Source organism: Manacus candei, unplaced genomic scaffold, assembly GCF_025592945.1.
Source record: "Manacus candei isolate 608988 ecotype Guabito, Panama unplaced genomic scaffold, ASM2559294v1 h1tg000034l, whole genome shotgun sequence".
Taxonomy (NCBI): Eukaryota; Metazoa; Chordata; class Aves; order Passeriformes; family Pipridae; genus Manacus; species Manacus candei.
This window is the reverse complement of record NW_026138082.1, coordinates 9154142-9169626: the sequence shown is the minus strand read 5'-3', so window position 1 is coordinate 9169626 and position 15485 is coordinate 9154142.

Genomic DNA, 15485 nt, shown 5'->3' with positions numbered 1-15485 from the left:
CTGCTAAAAATATATTTTTGCCCTGCAACCTTAATTCCCTTTTGCATCTTTTTCTCTCTTTCATTATCTCAGTACTTATGCCCAGTGAATTATGAATAAGTATTGGTGTAGTGAACATGAAACTTCAGGTACTACTGACAATCCATCTATGAAATTAACTAAATTTATCATTTTGGCCATTGCTCTTGAAAAATTATGATGAAGTTTGAATTACTTTTGTCTTTTTTTTAATAGAAAATTTTAGTTTTAAACTATTTTTCAAAATATTTCTGAAACTGTTTATATTTCTAATTTTTATCTGATTATTCTTGACAAAGAAATGAAACTAATCTTACTGAAACATTCACATTTGTAGTTTAATTTCTACATTTGTTGTTTCCTTAATATGTATGTCTATGTGATCATGTCATCAATTTAAATATATTCTCTGAATATGACATATAGTGAATATAGGTGGGATATCACGCTTAACCATCAGGCTTTCTTGAATCTCTTATGAAAACTTTTATGGTCAAATGTTCCACCATTACCCAACTTTTAAAAACAGTTGATCAGTCCTCAAGCAGCAGTTTCAAAAAGAATTTTCTTTTTGTTAATCAAAATATCCGACCCACTGAATCCAAAGTTGTATAGATTTTAAACAAGTTATAATCTAGAGGGTTTCTAAGTCAAGGGAGGGAGGCAAAGTCATGCAAAAGCAAGGAAAACCTTCTGAACTTTCAAACCTATGTGTGTGTCATAGGTTTTACTTCACACCTGCTCTAGTCCGGTCCCACAGATCTATTAGCAGTTAGGGTTTGTTAGGAGGGCCTGGCACCTGTATATTCTAGTTTCATGCAGAAGAAGACCAGTTTGAGCAGTGCAATTCAATTTCAATACGAAATGAAACATGGTGGAGGATGAAGAAGTTAACTTCAAAAGTGTCATCACAGTCTGAAATAATACACTCTCATACAAATAAGGATGAAGTCTGCATTGCACCTCTTGAAGTGGAACCCAGGAACATTGTAAGCTCAGTGGCAGGTGTCCCTGCAATATGCTCCTGCTGCAATGGAAGAGCTTGCAGTGCAGTTCTGCTGCCTGGAAATAAAGAATTTAGCCATTGATTTCTTATCTCTTTTTTCAATATTATGGCCCATTTCAAAAGTGCATACTGAAGAATTTTGTATGCTTTTCAAGTTTTGTTTTCAGAATCATAACAAGAGAAACCTACTGAAGAACAAATGTATATATCATCTCCTACCCACTGCCACTTTGTTCCTCTACTCCTTGTTTCAGTGCTTCCTATTCTTTCACTATCTTTGCTTCCTCAGTTACTACCTACTCTTCATTTGACCAGTTTATTGTTTGTCCATTTATCCTTATTTCCTTACTACTTCTTTCAAACTAATTCCTGTTGAGAATTTTATTATTCTTTGCTTCTTTTCCTTGAATCCTATTCCTAATTAAAGCTTTCCAAAATATCACATACCATTCTTACTTAGTTGTGCTCACATTTTACCGGACAGAAGACAAATTTAGCTATTGGTAGTTACTATAAACAAGTTCTTTTGCTTTTAAATATGGAAAGTGTATTGAGCGTTTTCTAAATCCTCTGGAACTTCTAAAATAATTACCAGTTATTTTGTAAAGCCCTCAATAAAAGGACTATTTCAGTCAAATCAGTGACAAAAGGCATACTTTAAATTCTTGGGCATATGCATTTTCTCCCCTGCTGGGTTGTACTTCCTGAAGTTTTCACCTTAGTTAAGGTGCTTACACAAGTTACTTTTACCTGACTTTAAAACCCTCTTCCAATACGTTTCATTTTATATCATTTGCATTGTGGGAACTTTCAATACAAATCCCATTCCTATAAATTAGTGACTGCTGGAGCTTAGATTAATGAACTCTCATTAATTATTTCCTTTGCATTTTGTTTCCTGTATAAATTTGGAGATGATTGCTAAAGTAAATTATCTGTACAGGCAGTGGTTTTAAGTGCTTTTCTGTTTCCTGCTGTGGTGACAAGTGCCTCATTCAATTGTTTCAAAATGAATGCCTTAAATGACTTGTCTCCTTTTTGAGCATCCTCCTCCATTACAAACTTCACTGAAGCTAAAACTTTGATTTGTAAAATCATTTCTGTACATTAGGATTTACTGCAGCAAGTTTTTTTCTGAAAAAGTTATTTCTCAATAAGTTACTGCTTTAGTTACGCGGTCTTGGAACAAATTGCAAATGCAATTTCTAGTATCCTTATTGAATTAAATGTGTCAGTTCTACAAAATAGCATCAAAAATCTTTTTCCCACTTATTTTTGGGATAAAATGTGGACTAGTCTCTATTACAAGGAGTACTACCTCCACTGTAATAAGAAGAATGATTTTGCTCTCTCAAACACAGAGCTACGTTGAAAAAGAATTACTGTCATTCTATTTGAAAAAAATCCTGCAATTTCAGACTGTATTGCAGATCAGAAGAACAATAAAGCAGAACAAAGAAGCTCATAATGAGAATTTTTTCCTCTCTGGACTCATCATGTTTACACAACATGTTGCCAAATGCAGAATATTGTGTTTTCAAGTATGTATATTTTAAATATTTATGGATAGAGAATAATTCCTTTTAGTAAGAGATAAAAATGATTCCTGATCCTTTAGCACATTGCAGTTATAAAACCATTATTCAAATTCATTAGGTATTCCAGCTGTTAAATGAAAAACTCTGCAAAGGCTTTTTAAAACTTATTGAAATATTTCTAATATAGATGATCAATTCTGACAGGTTTATGAGATTTGAGTGGTGGCAGGTGAAAAATCTGAAAGTAAATTTCTATTTCTGTAATCATGAGCCTTACCACTTGAAAGCATGCAAGGAAACATTTAAGGGCAGTTTGGATGGGACTCTCAGCAACCTGATCTTGTTGAAGATGTCCCTGCTCATTGCAGGGAGGCTGGATTGGATGACCTTTAAAGGTCTCTTCCAAACCAAACTGTTCTGTGAAACTGATGGTGTGAACAAAATTTTGCTGATCGGTGTTTTCTAAACAAATGCAGTCATGGGAATGCTAATATAGTTAAGTTGCCTTTGATAAAGTAATAATACATTGTCCTTTTCATATAGTTTTCAGATTTCCCTTTGCTATTTTAATAAAACAGTTGCACATTGTGGTAGGAATTTCATTCATTTTCTGGCTCATTATTTAATTTCTAACCTGTCATAGTTATGATTTAGGTGACTTTCTGATGTGAAAAAGAATTTAAGAGGAAGAGATTTTGACATTGCTACAGAATAATTAAGAAAAGACTGGTAATATTGATTAGGGCTACAAGTCATTTTCATTTTTTGAAAAAAAGATTTTTCCTCACTTTGGGTATTTTGTGTATAAGTAGTTAGATGTGATTACAACAATATGATGACCAGCAACAATGTAATAACACACAAAAAAAGACCACTTAACTTTTTATATTTGTCTTAATTTCTCCATGATGTTGCTAAGGTCTGCCTTCACTTAAATGCCTATCTTTTGTTTTGTTTTGGATTCTATCTCACAGAGTCACAGTTGGAAGGGACCCGTAAGGATTGTCGAGTCCAACTCCTGGCCCTGCACAGGACCATCCCCAAGAGGCACACCATGTACTTGAGAGTATTGTCCAAATGCTTCTTGAACTCTGTCAGGTTTGGTGCTGTGACCACTTCCCTGGGGAGCCTGCTCTAATGTTCAACAACTTTCTGGGTGAAGAACCTTTTTCTAGTATCTAACCTAAATCTCCTCTGAGACAATTTCAGGCCATTCCCTTGGGTTGTGTCACTGTTGGTTTTGTTGGTTTTGTTTTTGTTTATACTGGTTAGGCTGAGTCTAACTGAAATTTAGTTTTGGTTAAAAACTGCTCTATTCACCTCAAAATAATTTTACTATTCCATCATAGTGTTGTTTTGGAGACCATTTCTTCATGTTGATCATTCTGAGGTGTTCTGTGAGGAGCTCCATTGATTTTACATAGGCTTAAGAGGCTAAAAAACACACTAGGCTTTAATATCTGTATCCTGTTAATTTCTATTAGATTTGGGATATTTGTAGGCTTTTTTGGCAAAAGAAGAAAGAGGGAAAAAAAAGATAGCAGTTATACAGAAAACAGGAAAATGCAGGGATTTCATGAAGAAGAAAAGCTCCCTAGTGACCAAATGCTTCAGTAAAACTATTTCTCTACAGATTTGGTCTTCTCATCATGGCTATTTTATAATTTTTCTTAATACCATGATAAAACATCACCTCATTAAGATTTCAAATGCAAACATTCAGCTCTAGTAACTAGTAATTAGCTCTAGTAACAATGGAAACTAAAAACTGCAGGCAGCATAAATTGCTTAAAACTCAACTAGCCTATTTTTTTAAGTTTGCTCCAGTATTAAAGTTTCTCATTACAATTGAAATTATTTTAATGTGACATATTGAATTATAATTAATATAATTAGAAATAATAAAATATTATTCAAAGACTGTTTATTCAATAGAACTTGTTCCCATAGAAACAAGGAGAAAAAGATTCAATTTATTCAGGTTTCACAACAAATAAATATTATTCTGCTGTGAATATTTAATGCTTTTACATCTATGTTTCACAAGAATATTATAAAAAATCTATAGGCATCTGTATATAGGGTATTTTCTTTACTCTTTACACGAATTTTTAGTTGCATTTGTTGTAAAAAGACCAAAAGAAAAAAGCGAACTCTGAGTAAGTCTGTTTGTGCACCAAGAAGAGCCACAGATGTTTTCTTGGTATTGATCTTTAGCAATAATGATTTTTAAGCACTGAAGAAGTGCATATGGGGATTTTGTATGACGGCCAAGGAAAAAAAACAAAACACCAAAAATCAGCAAAATAAAACACAGAAGAAATAGGAGGATAAAGAGCTGCATCAAGATTGACAGCAGTCAGCACAGCTTTCATCTTATGCAAGTACTGTTGGCTTGTGTTTGCAAAACCTCATGATTTATTTAGAATTTTAATTAAAGAAAAGGAGTGATTGGAACAGCATCCTAGCAGTACCTAGCATCTGCCGACCATGGCTAATGATTTTTACAACCTCATCTGCAAACACTCCATTAAAGAAGCTAACTGTGATGTGTGACACAACTGAAGCAAATGGGTGAGAGAAAACAAACCTTGCCTGCAGCAATCACTAATAAAAGAGACAGAATAAGATTATTAAAAAAAAAGACACTATTTGCAAAGTCTTGTAGCTTCAGGGCTCAATTTCTAGTCCCTGGAAATAAGGATTGTTACATACTCATGAGCATGTGAAGCATCTTGGCCTTTGGATGCTCTCTTGACAGCTTTTTCAGAATTTGCATTATTTTTCTGTTTCCAAAGAAAAAAAAAAAAGCAACAAAAACCCCAACACTTCAATTTTAAAAGCAAAAGGTCCTTGAAGTTTTTTCCATCATACTAGTCATTTGGTCTCTCTTTTTGTAGCTCTTTAAAAACTAGTGCTTTGCATTTGGTTGAGATTTCACTGTGTAAGGTATAACATATAGCAACTCCTGGGTACAGAGGGATATTATGGTCAGAAGTCATAATTGATGAGGAATGCAAAGGGAAAATGTGGTTATAACTTCCCTGATCAATGGCTGCAGCTTTTCTTCTATGCTTAAGTACTCTATTCTTTTCTTCCTGGTTTCAAATAAGTTAAATATTGCAGCAACCTAGATCAATCAAGATTTTCTCCAAAGTACACCTTTTGGGATTTAGCCTGCCAACCAGCAAATTCTAACATTTTTCTTGGGGGAAAAAAAAAAAGAAAAAAAAAGAAGTTACTGCTACAGTATTGGCTAAACTATTTCAGATTTTTTGTGTTCCTTTTACATAGTTGTTGGAGGTGGGAAAGAACTATTAATGGTTGCAGCCCTTTCCCTGCCAGTGCAAGGCTCTTTATTGCATTATAATACAATAATACAACCACTATACTAATAGAGTGCATTTATCTCTGGATATCTGCTGGAGGAATCTTGAATCTTAGGTTTGACTCCTGTCCAGACCAATTTGTGCCTAGAGACAAGCACCACATGTGAGTGCACAAACACAGCAAAATGATGGCAAGTGTCTGCAACAACTGCTGAGCTCCTTCTGAAAGTCAAGCACATGAAAAACAAAGAGAAAACCCACAAAGGTCAGATATCGTGTGCTTCAGAGTTGAAAGAGTCTCGAAAACATTGACTAGAATAATAGAGAGCTTCATTTGACACATTTTAAGAGGCAGGTTCTTGTGGTAATTAAGTTGTTGGAAAACTTGACATGTATTTTGTGTGATGTATCGTAAGTTAAGAAATATCATCCTGCTGCTACCTAAAGTAATTCTATAGTTGGGTGTATTTAATAAATGTATTAAACTTGTGGGTTATGAGAGACTGTGTAAAGAGTATTGATACAAAGAAAAATACGTAGAATTTTCCATCCTCTGTTCCTTTCCAGAAGTGGGAAAGTTTCCGATCACTGAAAATGACCCCATAAAAAAACAACTTGCTTTCTTTTGGAAAATGAGCAGACTCTTTAAGGAATTTGGGCACTTTTCCTGGCAGATTTGGTTTTTATTCTAGTTGAAAGAACAGTGTAACTATGATTTTTTTATTGTTCTGGAAGAAAATATACCTGTATAATAAGTATTTTTGCAGTTAATACAATCCCTTCACACCAGGTATCTTTGTTAGTTAGCTTGCACTGGGTTTCACTCCATTGTGTGGCTGGCAGGCTTCAGCTGCTTTTTGTAATACTGCAGGCGCATATCAGTACTTCAGTACAGCTGAAGTGAAAATCCTTAAGTTTTCTTTTGGCTGCCAACCATTATCTGCACATTAAACTTCATCTAAATACTGTAATTAAGTGTATTTTTTCATGTCCTACATTTTCTCAGTGTGTTACCTTTAAATTGTATGGGTGTTATGGAATTGATTCTCTGTGAACTAGGGGAATTTCAGAAATGTCCTCTAAGGAGATGCTTCATAAAGTGCTGCACAGAAGCATTCAGAAAATTCAGTTGAACTTGTAGAAGAACTTAAAATACTTAAAATATTCTATATGGATTTACAGAAAAGCCATTGGACTTATGTTGCAACACTACTGGCAACTTTAAGACAGACAGTGGGAAAAGTAATTTGGACTCAACTCAGAAAAAGCTGTACCTGCCCTTGTTGCCCACCTTGCAATTTACTAATATTTCAGTTGGGAACCTGACCTCAAACAAATTCAGACTAAGTAGTTTTGTGAGTCACTGAAGTGGAGGAAAGAGTCAGAGATTCAAGTGCACCTGTAGGCTCAAGGCAAAAATCTCATATTTACTTATTTTAAATTAGTCATTTTACTCCATAATTAGAAACTGAAGATATTTGATCTGAGTTTTAAGTATCTGCACTTAGTACAAAATTGAATGGGGATTTCAATACCCTTAGATATCCACAGCTATAGGTACAACATCCCTGAAAAGGGCAACTGTCAAAACATATATTTTAATATTTAACTTTAGACAGCTAAATGTAATTTTTCTGGTTCATTGGTTTATTTTTTCTCCATATGAACCATATCCCCAACGGAAGATCTGTTGCATTCAAATTCTTCTTTCTTACCTGGTTGGGTTTTGCACAGCCTGATCACTCTCAGTTCAGGTGTTTTGGGTGGCTGGAGTCATTCATGTCAACCTTGTGAAAACAGTGCAGACACAGAAAACATGCCCAGTTCCTTTCAATATGTTGCATTACCTTTGTTTGGTTTGCTTTCCAGGCATGGATTGACGGGCTAGAAAAAATTCATTTTTCATAGTCTTTGATAAATTGAAGGGGGCAAAATATCTTTCTTTGTTACAAGAACATATTTGAAATTAAATTATAGTGAGACAATAAAAATATGTTTTCAGAGCAATTTTTCAAACTATTGCATCACTCTTTAAACTTAGAAGAACCAGGGCCTTACTGACTCTAATTAGATAGATAGATGCCAAATCTCATATTTATGGATTTCAGTGTTTATATAATTCAAGCCACATGTTGAAAGTCCATGCCAGATTCTTTTACATGTCAATTGTTTTGTAAGGGAAGATATAATCTATTGGCCTGGAAACAATGATTTCACTGACAGAGCAGTCTTCAAACTATGTTTCTAAAGAGATGCCTCTTGCTATTCTGTGAAGGACTAGCAGTCATTTTAGTCAGACTCTTGTCAGCTCTTGATGAGTTAGGGTATTATATAATATGCTAAATGGTTTCCTAATGTTAAATTATTACATACAATTTTTGATAATTGCTCATCACGTGATACGCAATGGCAATATAGAGTGGAGAATGGTTCTAGGAACTATGAATTAAAGGTAGGCTAAAATCATCTAGCTGGTGGGAAAGATAATCACAGTGATTTTTGTGGATTTTTTTAAATGAAATCTAAACCCATTAAAAATCAGGTTTGCACTTGACCTTTTTATAGGTTGATAGTCCCTTGCTTTTATCTGGAGACTGGAAAGAACCAAACACCCTGGTCTCTAACCTGACATATGAGACTTTTTGTTGTTGCAAAACAGTAGGGTAGATTCAGTAGGTCCAGTTTTACTATATACACCGCATAGCAGTACCAGTAGTCCTGGCCCAAGTGACTTTGCTTTTGCTCTTTTCCTTTTTGAAATTCAAATCTATCTTCCATCAACATTCTGTTATCTGTAAAGTATTTGGCTTCTGGACTAAGTGTGCTCAGCGTCCCAGAGAGTAGGAACTTTCATTAGATGCAGTATAATGTTATGATCTCTCTGTATGTCCTATGACTTGATGCAGTTGATTGGAAGTTGGACTCTTTACTTCAAATCCAAATGTAGGACAGTATGTTTGCCAAACGCACTTATGGGTTAAGTTTATGCTTTTATCTGATTTATGGTGCTCTGCACATGTCCTCTGCTACCTCACTGTTTTGCCTGATATAAAGCAAACCCAGAGAATCCATTTGGATTTTTGCATTTCTCCTGGCAATTTTCATTGTTCGACAGATGTGTAAGCAGTGGGCAGTTCTAAAGACATCTTCAAGACCTGATTAAACTGTACTCTGGTGGGTTTCTTCTTGAGTTCTGAAATTTATTCTGCTGATGTGAATATCACAGGTGAATATGATGTCTAAATTTGGTGAGGGGGAAGTAAGTATTCTTGATATTGAGGCTGCCTGCAGTGTTTTGTTCACAAGGAACTGCTATATTACCTTGTTTGTCCTTTTTTGATCTGATGACATATATTTCATGGGAGGCTGAATTGCACTGTAGAAGGTTGATTTGCAATTAATAGCCATTATTATTACTTAAAACCATCCTTCAATCCATGTCTCTAAAATGCCAGTCTGTTTTAAACCTTTTAAAGCAAAATGTGAAATTACCAGATTAGTAAGAAAGAATGTCTTGAACTTACTGTTCTTCTATTTTTACCGATTCTTTATGTTTAACCTTCTGGAAGTGTAAAGTCTTGAATAGTCTGTTTGACAAGAGACTCTGAACAGATTATATGTAATGAGCTAGTAAGGGTTTAATGTTTGGAATTAATCATGTGGTGAGTGTAAACTACTCTGTGATATTGCTAATTTTGGCATCTGGACAGGTTGGATCAATGGGTCAGTGGTATGAGGTTCAACAAAGCCAAGTTCCAGGTCCTGCATTTTGGTCACAGCAACCCCATACAGCACTACAGGGTGGGCGCAAAGTGGCTGGAAATCTGCCTGGTGGAAAAGGACCTGGGAGTGCTGGTCAACAGACAGTTGAACATGAGCCAGAAGTGTGCCCAGGTGGCCAAGAAGGCCAGTGGCATTCTGACATTTATCAAGAATAGTGTGGTCAGCAAGACTAGGGCAGTGATTTTCCCCCTGCACTCAACCCTGATAAGGCTGCATTTCAAATAGTGTGCTCAGTTTTGGGCCCCTCAGTGCAAGAAAGTCATTGAGATGCTGGAGCATGTCCAGAGAAGGGCAATGGAGCAGGAGAAGGGTTTGGAGAGTAAGGCAGATGATGAGCAGCTGAGGGAGGTGGGGTTGTTTAGCCTGGAAAAGAGGATGATTGGGGGAGACCTTATTGCTCTCTACAACTGCCTGAAAGGAGGTTGTAGCCAGGTGGGAGTTGGTCTCTTTTCCCAAGCAACTACTGACAGGACAAGATGACATAGCACCAGGGAGGTTCTGGCTGGACATCAGGAAGAATTTCTTCACAGAGAGGGTTGTTAAACAATGGAATGGACTGGCCAGGGAACTGATGGAATCACCATCCTTGGAGGTGTTCAAGAAACAACTGGACGTGGCTCTTAGTGCTTTGGTCTAGTTGACAGAGTGGTGATTGGTCAAAGATCATTGAACTCAATGATCTTAGAGGTCTTTTCCAACCTTAATGATTCTGTGATTCTGTAATTCTGTAATTGTTGTATTCATAAATTATTTTAACAGGGGTGATAATATCCAGACAAAGTGGCACTATGTCCCAGATACTTCACACAGGTTTATATCAACCCTAGAGCAAACCTAAACCAGGAGTTTTAGAGTTAGATGATTCTTTTACATTGTTTCTTGTATTTATTGGAGATCTCACATTAGAGATCCCTGAGCAATGTAGAATTACTTTGGGGTTGCTCCTATATTTATTTTATATTATGCAAACATACGTTGTAAACTATCCTTGGATTTCAAAGACTCATATGTGGCTATGACCCAGTGTTGCCCAATCATGCCAACCACTATCACGTATAGCAATTATATATATATCTGTAATCTGAGGGAGTGTAACTGCTAAATTATCTTGTCTGGGAGCTGCTTTATGCTGATGACACCACCCTTGTCGCCCACACAGAAGCAGCTCTGCAGCGTTTAACATCCTGCTTTGCAGATGCTGCTGAGCTCTTTGGGCTGGAAGTCAGCTTAAAGAAGACAGAAGTTCTCTATCAACCGGCACCTCAGGAAGTCTTCCATCATCCCCATATCACCATTGGCCAATCAGAACTCAAATCAGTCCAGCAGTTTAATTACCTAGGCAGCCTCATCTCCTCGGATGGTAAGATTGACGGGGAGATAGACAACAGGTTAGCAAAGGCACACAGTGCCTTCGGAAGGCTTTATAAAAGAGTTTGGTGTAATAAACATTTGAAGAAAAGTACAAAGACCAGTGTTTACAGAGCCATTGTGCTGTCTACTCTCTTATATGGATCTGAATCATGGGTCATCTACTGTCACCACCTGTGACTCCTAGAATGCTTCCATCAACGCTGCCTCCGTACAATCCTAAACATCCACTGGTCAGATTATGTGACCAATACATCTGTTCTAGAACAAGCAGAAATCACAAGAATTGAGGCCATGCTGCAGAGAACACAGCTGAGTTGGGCAGGGCACGTCTCAAGGATGAAGGACCACCGCCTCCCTAAGATCTTGCTTTATGGTGAACTTGCCACCAGCTGCCACAAGAGAGGAGCCCCCAAGAAAAGATACAAGGACTCCCTGAAACAACATCTCAGCCTTGGTCATATTGACCAACATAACTGGTCTACTCTGGCCTCCAATGGGGAGGTCTGGAGACACACCATCTATATCGGTGCTGATGCCTTTGAGAAAGCACACAGGATCACTCTTGAGGAGAAAAGACAATGTAGAAAGAATCATTTCTTGCAGAATATACCACCTAAGGAGTCTTTCTGCTGTGCCTTTTGCAACTGGACGTGCCTATCTTGAATTGGCCTCTTTAGCCACCAGCGCGCTTGCAACAAACGTGGGTAGAGCCCTTCCCAAATCTTCATTCGTGAAGCCTAGCCATGAAAAAAAGAATCTGAGGGAATGTAACTTCATTTTAACAGCTGAAAGACATTTTTTCAGATTTCTTTCTTGACACTTTCTGCTTCTGATTGCCATTTTCTTTGAAAGTCCATCTACCATAAGAAACTTCCCTTATTTTCCACATATAACTTACTTGAAAATTTTGAGTCCTAGTATAGAATTTTTTTTGTTTTGTTTTGTTTTGTTTTGGGTTTTTTTTGTAATCCAGTATGTTGCAGTTTGTACTCTTTTTCTGCTGTGACCACGTTCTGACTGTGGACTGTTCTCTCTCTCTTTCTCTCTTTTAAAAATGGTTAGCTATTCTTTATTTATATGGAAATGTTTGGTTTAGGGCTTATTATATTAAACATTACTTTCCTTCATGTAAATTTTAATAAAAATTATCAGTGATAAAGACATTCAAGGTACATTAAATATTTCTGCAGCCTTTTTTTGGAAAGATTGATGAAACGTAACTCTTTCAGAACAGTTGGATATTTCTAGGTTTCAGTTGGTGGCTGAGTTTGTGTCACCTTATACTGGTGTGTCTGACTTCTAAAACATTCTCCACTGATGCCTGGAGCTTTCAGTCTCTGTAGCAAGTTTGTCAACAAGATGGTTTGATTCCACTGTTGCCAGTTAGGTAGTGGAAACTTGCAAAGGGCGAGTAACATACATCACAGTCACAGGATAACACTGTTGGAAGGGACCCACAAGGATCATTGAGTCCAGTTCTTAGCCTTGCACAGGACCAACCCCAAGAGTCATACCATTCAGAGGTAAACAAAAACATGGGCAAAATATAATTTCTAGTGTCCCATGGTTGGCTGCAGCATGAAGAAAGCTTTGTCACTCTACTTTTCTTGCAGCCCTGCGATTGACTGCATTGCTGGTGTTGATGTCCTGTAACCTTCCCAATCTCTTTCCAGTGTGGGTTCTCACCCGGGCTTTTCTGCAGATGGAAACGTGGCAGAAATGTGCGGGGACCAAGGAGAGATAAGAGGAAAATAGAAATCTGAAGAAGAATAGTGGAATTGTTTTTTTTTTTTCCCCTGAGTCATGTACTAGAATTTCCAGAAGACACAAAAAAGTGACAGGTCAGATCTGAAACTCCAGTGTGCCTTGTGTAATGGAAAAGGGCAAAGTAGTAACCCATTAATTATGGGTAGTGCAGAGTGTGTTCTCAGATGAGGAGAAAGAGACATAGAAGCTCAAACTGTGTACCTCCTCTTGTCATATTGATCTGTGAATATATTATCTATCTGCTTGATTCAGTGACACTGAGTGGAATAAAATGACATTCCCAAGGCATTTTCTCCAATTAGCAGCTAATCATTTTGGTAATGTATGTGTTAAATAATCTCTGTAAATGTCTGAAAACACAGCTTAATGAATACTCACTCATATGCTTGAACATAAATGATTACAAAGATTCCATATCACTACAGGCAATTAATTTATACTTATTTAAGATTTACTTTTTCATGGCCAGCAGGGATATATCCCTCCTGGGTTGTGACCAGATGTTTAAACATGAAGATTGTAATTTTAGCTTTTATAGCAAGTATATGCCTCAGTAGTAATGGATTTGACTCTTTCCAGCAAGCATCTCAAATCCTGCAATTTGGTGGTCAGCTTAAGGAGAAAGAAGTGCTCTGCAAATGAGTAAAAACCAGTCTGCATCTCATATCAGTGAACCCTCTGGAGCCAGCTGCATGACTAATGGAATCCGCTGCTGGTCTGTTCACCCATGGGGGAGCACATTCTCTCTTAATAAAATAACTGCAGTCTCACAGTCTGACGTAGTTTGGGAAGAAGTAAATTTTGGACTCACTGAAGCACAAACCTTTCAAGCAGCATGTTTGGTTAGGAATGAATGAGTTCAGTGTAAGAGCTGGTAATAGAGAGACAAGGTGCCTAGAATCTATTTGCAGCTCTGTCATTGATTCCCAGTAGGAGCACAGATGCATTCAAGTACTCGAATCACATTCTTCTTTTTTTAGGATCTACCTCCAGCAAGCTCTGTTTAATAAACATTTGTTTCTGCTATGTTCCTGCCCCTAGTTTTATGTGCTTGTGATTCTAAGGCACTTAAAGATACAGTTCCCAGAGCTGCTTCTTCTTTCCCTGCCAAAACTTAATATCACTTAACAAATAACATATGATCTTAAGTACTTACAACAAATCTGTTATCCAGATTTAGCAGTATGATGGGTTTTTTTAAAAATCCACACAGGCTTTAGTATCACTGCTTGGACTTTTTCAGCTATCAGTCTTACTAATTATTTCTGCAATGACTATCTGCAAAATCCGTGTCACAGCTTTGGAGCCTCAAATCAAAATGGTATTTTTTACATATTTTCAAGGCAAAGGAAGATGATGCATTCCTGGCACTTCAGAATCACCGTCAGCTATGTCTAGAAAAGTAGAGACCTGAAGATAGGACTCTAAAGTCCTAAGTACATGCCTCAGTCAGAAAACACCCTCTCTTCAAGGGTAGAGATTTTCCCTGTCATTTCTCAAACCAGGATTCTCCTCCTGTTGTTTTCCACCAAAAATCATATTTTGACTTATAACTATGTTTTTCCCTTTTTTTTCTTTTTCTTTTTTAAAAAAAAAAGTCTTGCAGTTCACCTTTAGAACTTCCTAGGACTTGGTTAGCTTAATTAAAACTTGCTAATGCAAAGATGTGTCTTCAACTGAAATGTTAAATTCAGTACCCTTTATGCCTCCCTTCCAGAAGCTAAGATCTGTTTCTCTTGAAGCATGTCTGTTTGGGGAAAAATCTGATGAGACACTGGGGCAATGCTTGCAATATGGACAATGCAGCTGGGTTCTTCTGCACACCTGTACTACCACAGGCTGAGGATAATTAAAAAAAACAAACCAGCTGTTCCCAGACTTGTCTTCCTGGGCAAGGTGCAATATATAGCAAAAAACATACAATCACAAATATTTGTATCTGTAAGCTGGCAGAGTATAAAATTATTGGTTTTTTACAGCTATTTCAGCCTCTTTGTATTGATACAAATCCCTAGTCTCTCTGAATGTGCCTAATATTGGGGCACATTATTCTAGTTCTTAGATATTTACATGATAAATCATGTTTTATTGAATTCATGTTTCAACAGGGTCATCCTGTAATTTAAAAGACCTGAGGATGGAGCATTTATGCTTTCTGCAAGAAAGGAAGAAACAGAAGTGATTTGGAGAGTCAGCATTTCTAGGAAAGCCATTTGGTTCCTGTCAACCCAAGCCCTGTGTTAATGCCATGCTTGGCTTGGACCAGGCTGCTGTGCTGAACAGATACTGAGCTCTGACAGTTCAGACTCCCATGCTGCAGACACAGACATGGAAATGTAATTTTTTAAAAAGTTGGTGGTATATCAGTTGAAACCCATTTTCCTTTAACCCTCTAAGAGACATTTTTGTATATTTTCAAGCATCAAGCAGGCATTTCATAGTTTCCTAATCCAATGATATTCATGGAAGCATACCATTTTAGCCAACCTGTAATCATTCCTCCTCCGTCTCATTCAAAGCTCTCCTCCAGCAGTAAAATCATGCCTGGGGATGGACAGGCTTGTTGGACAGAGGTTTTGTGCTGGCTTTTGTTCTGAGGGGAGGACATATGGAGTGGTAGTAATGGGGAGGTACCTTGTTTTGACTCAGAATTAAACTGGCTCTAAGTTGGCT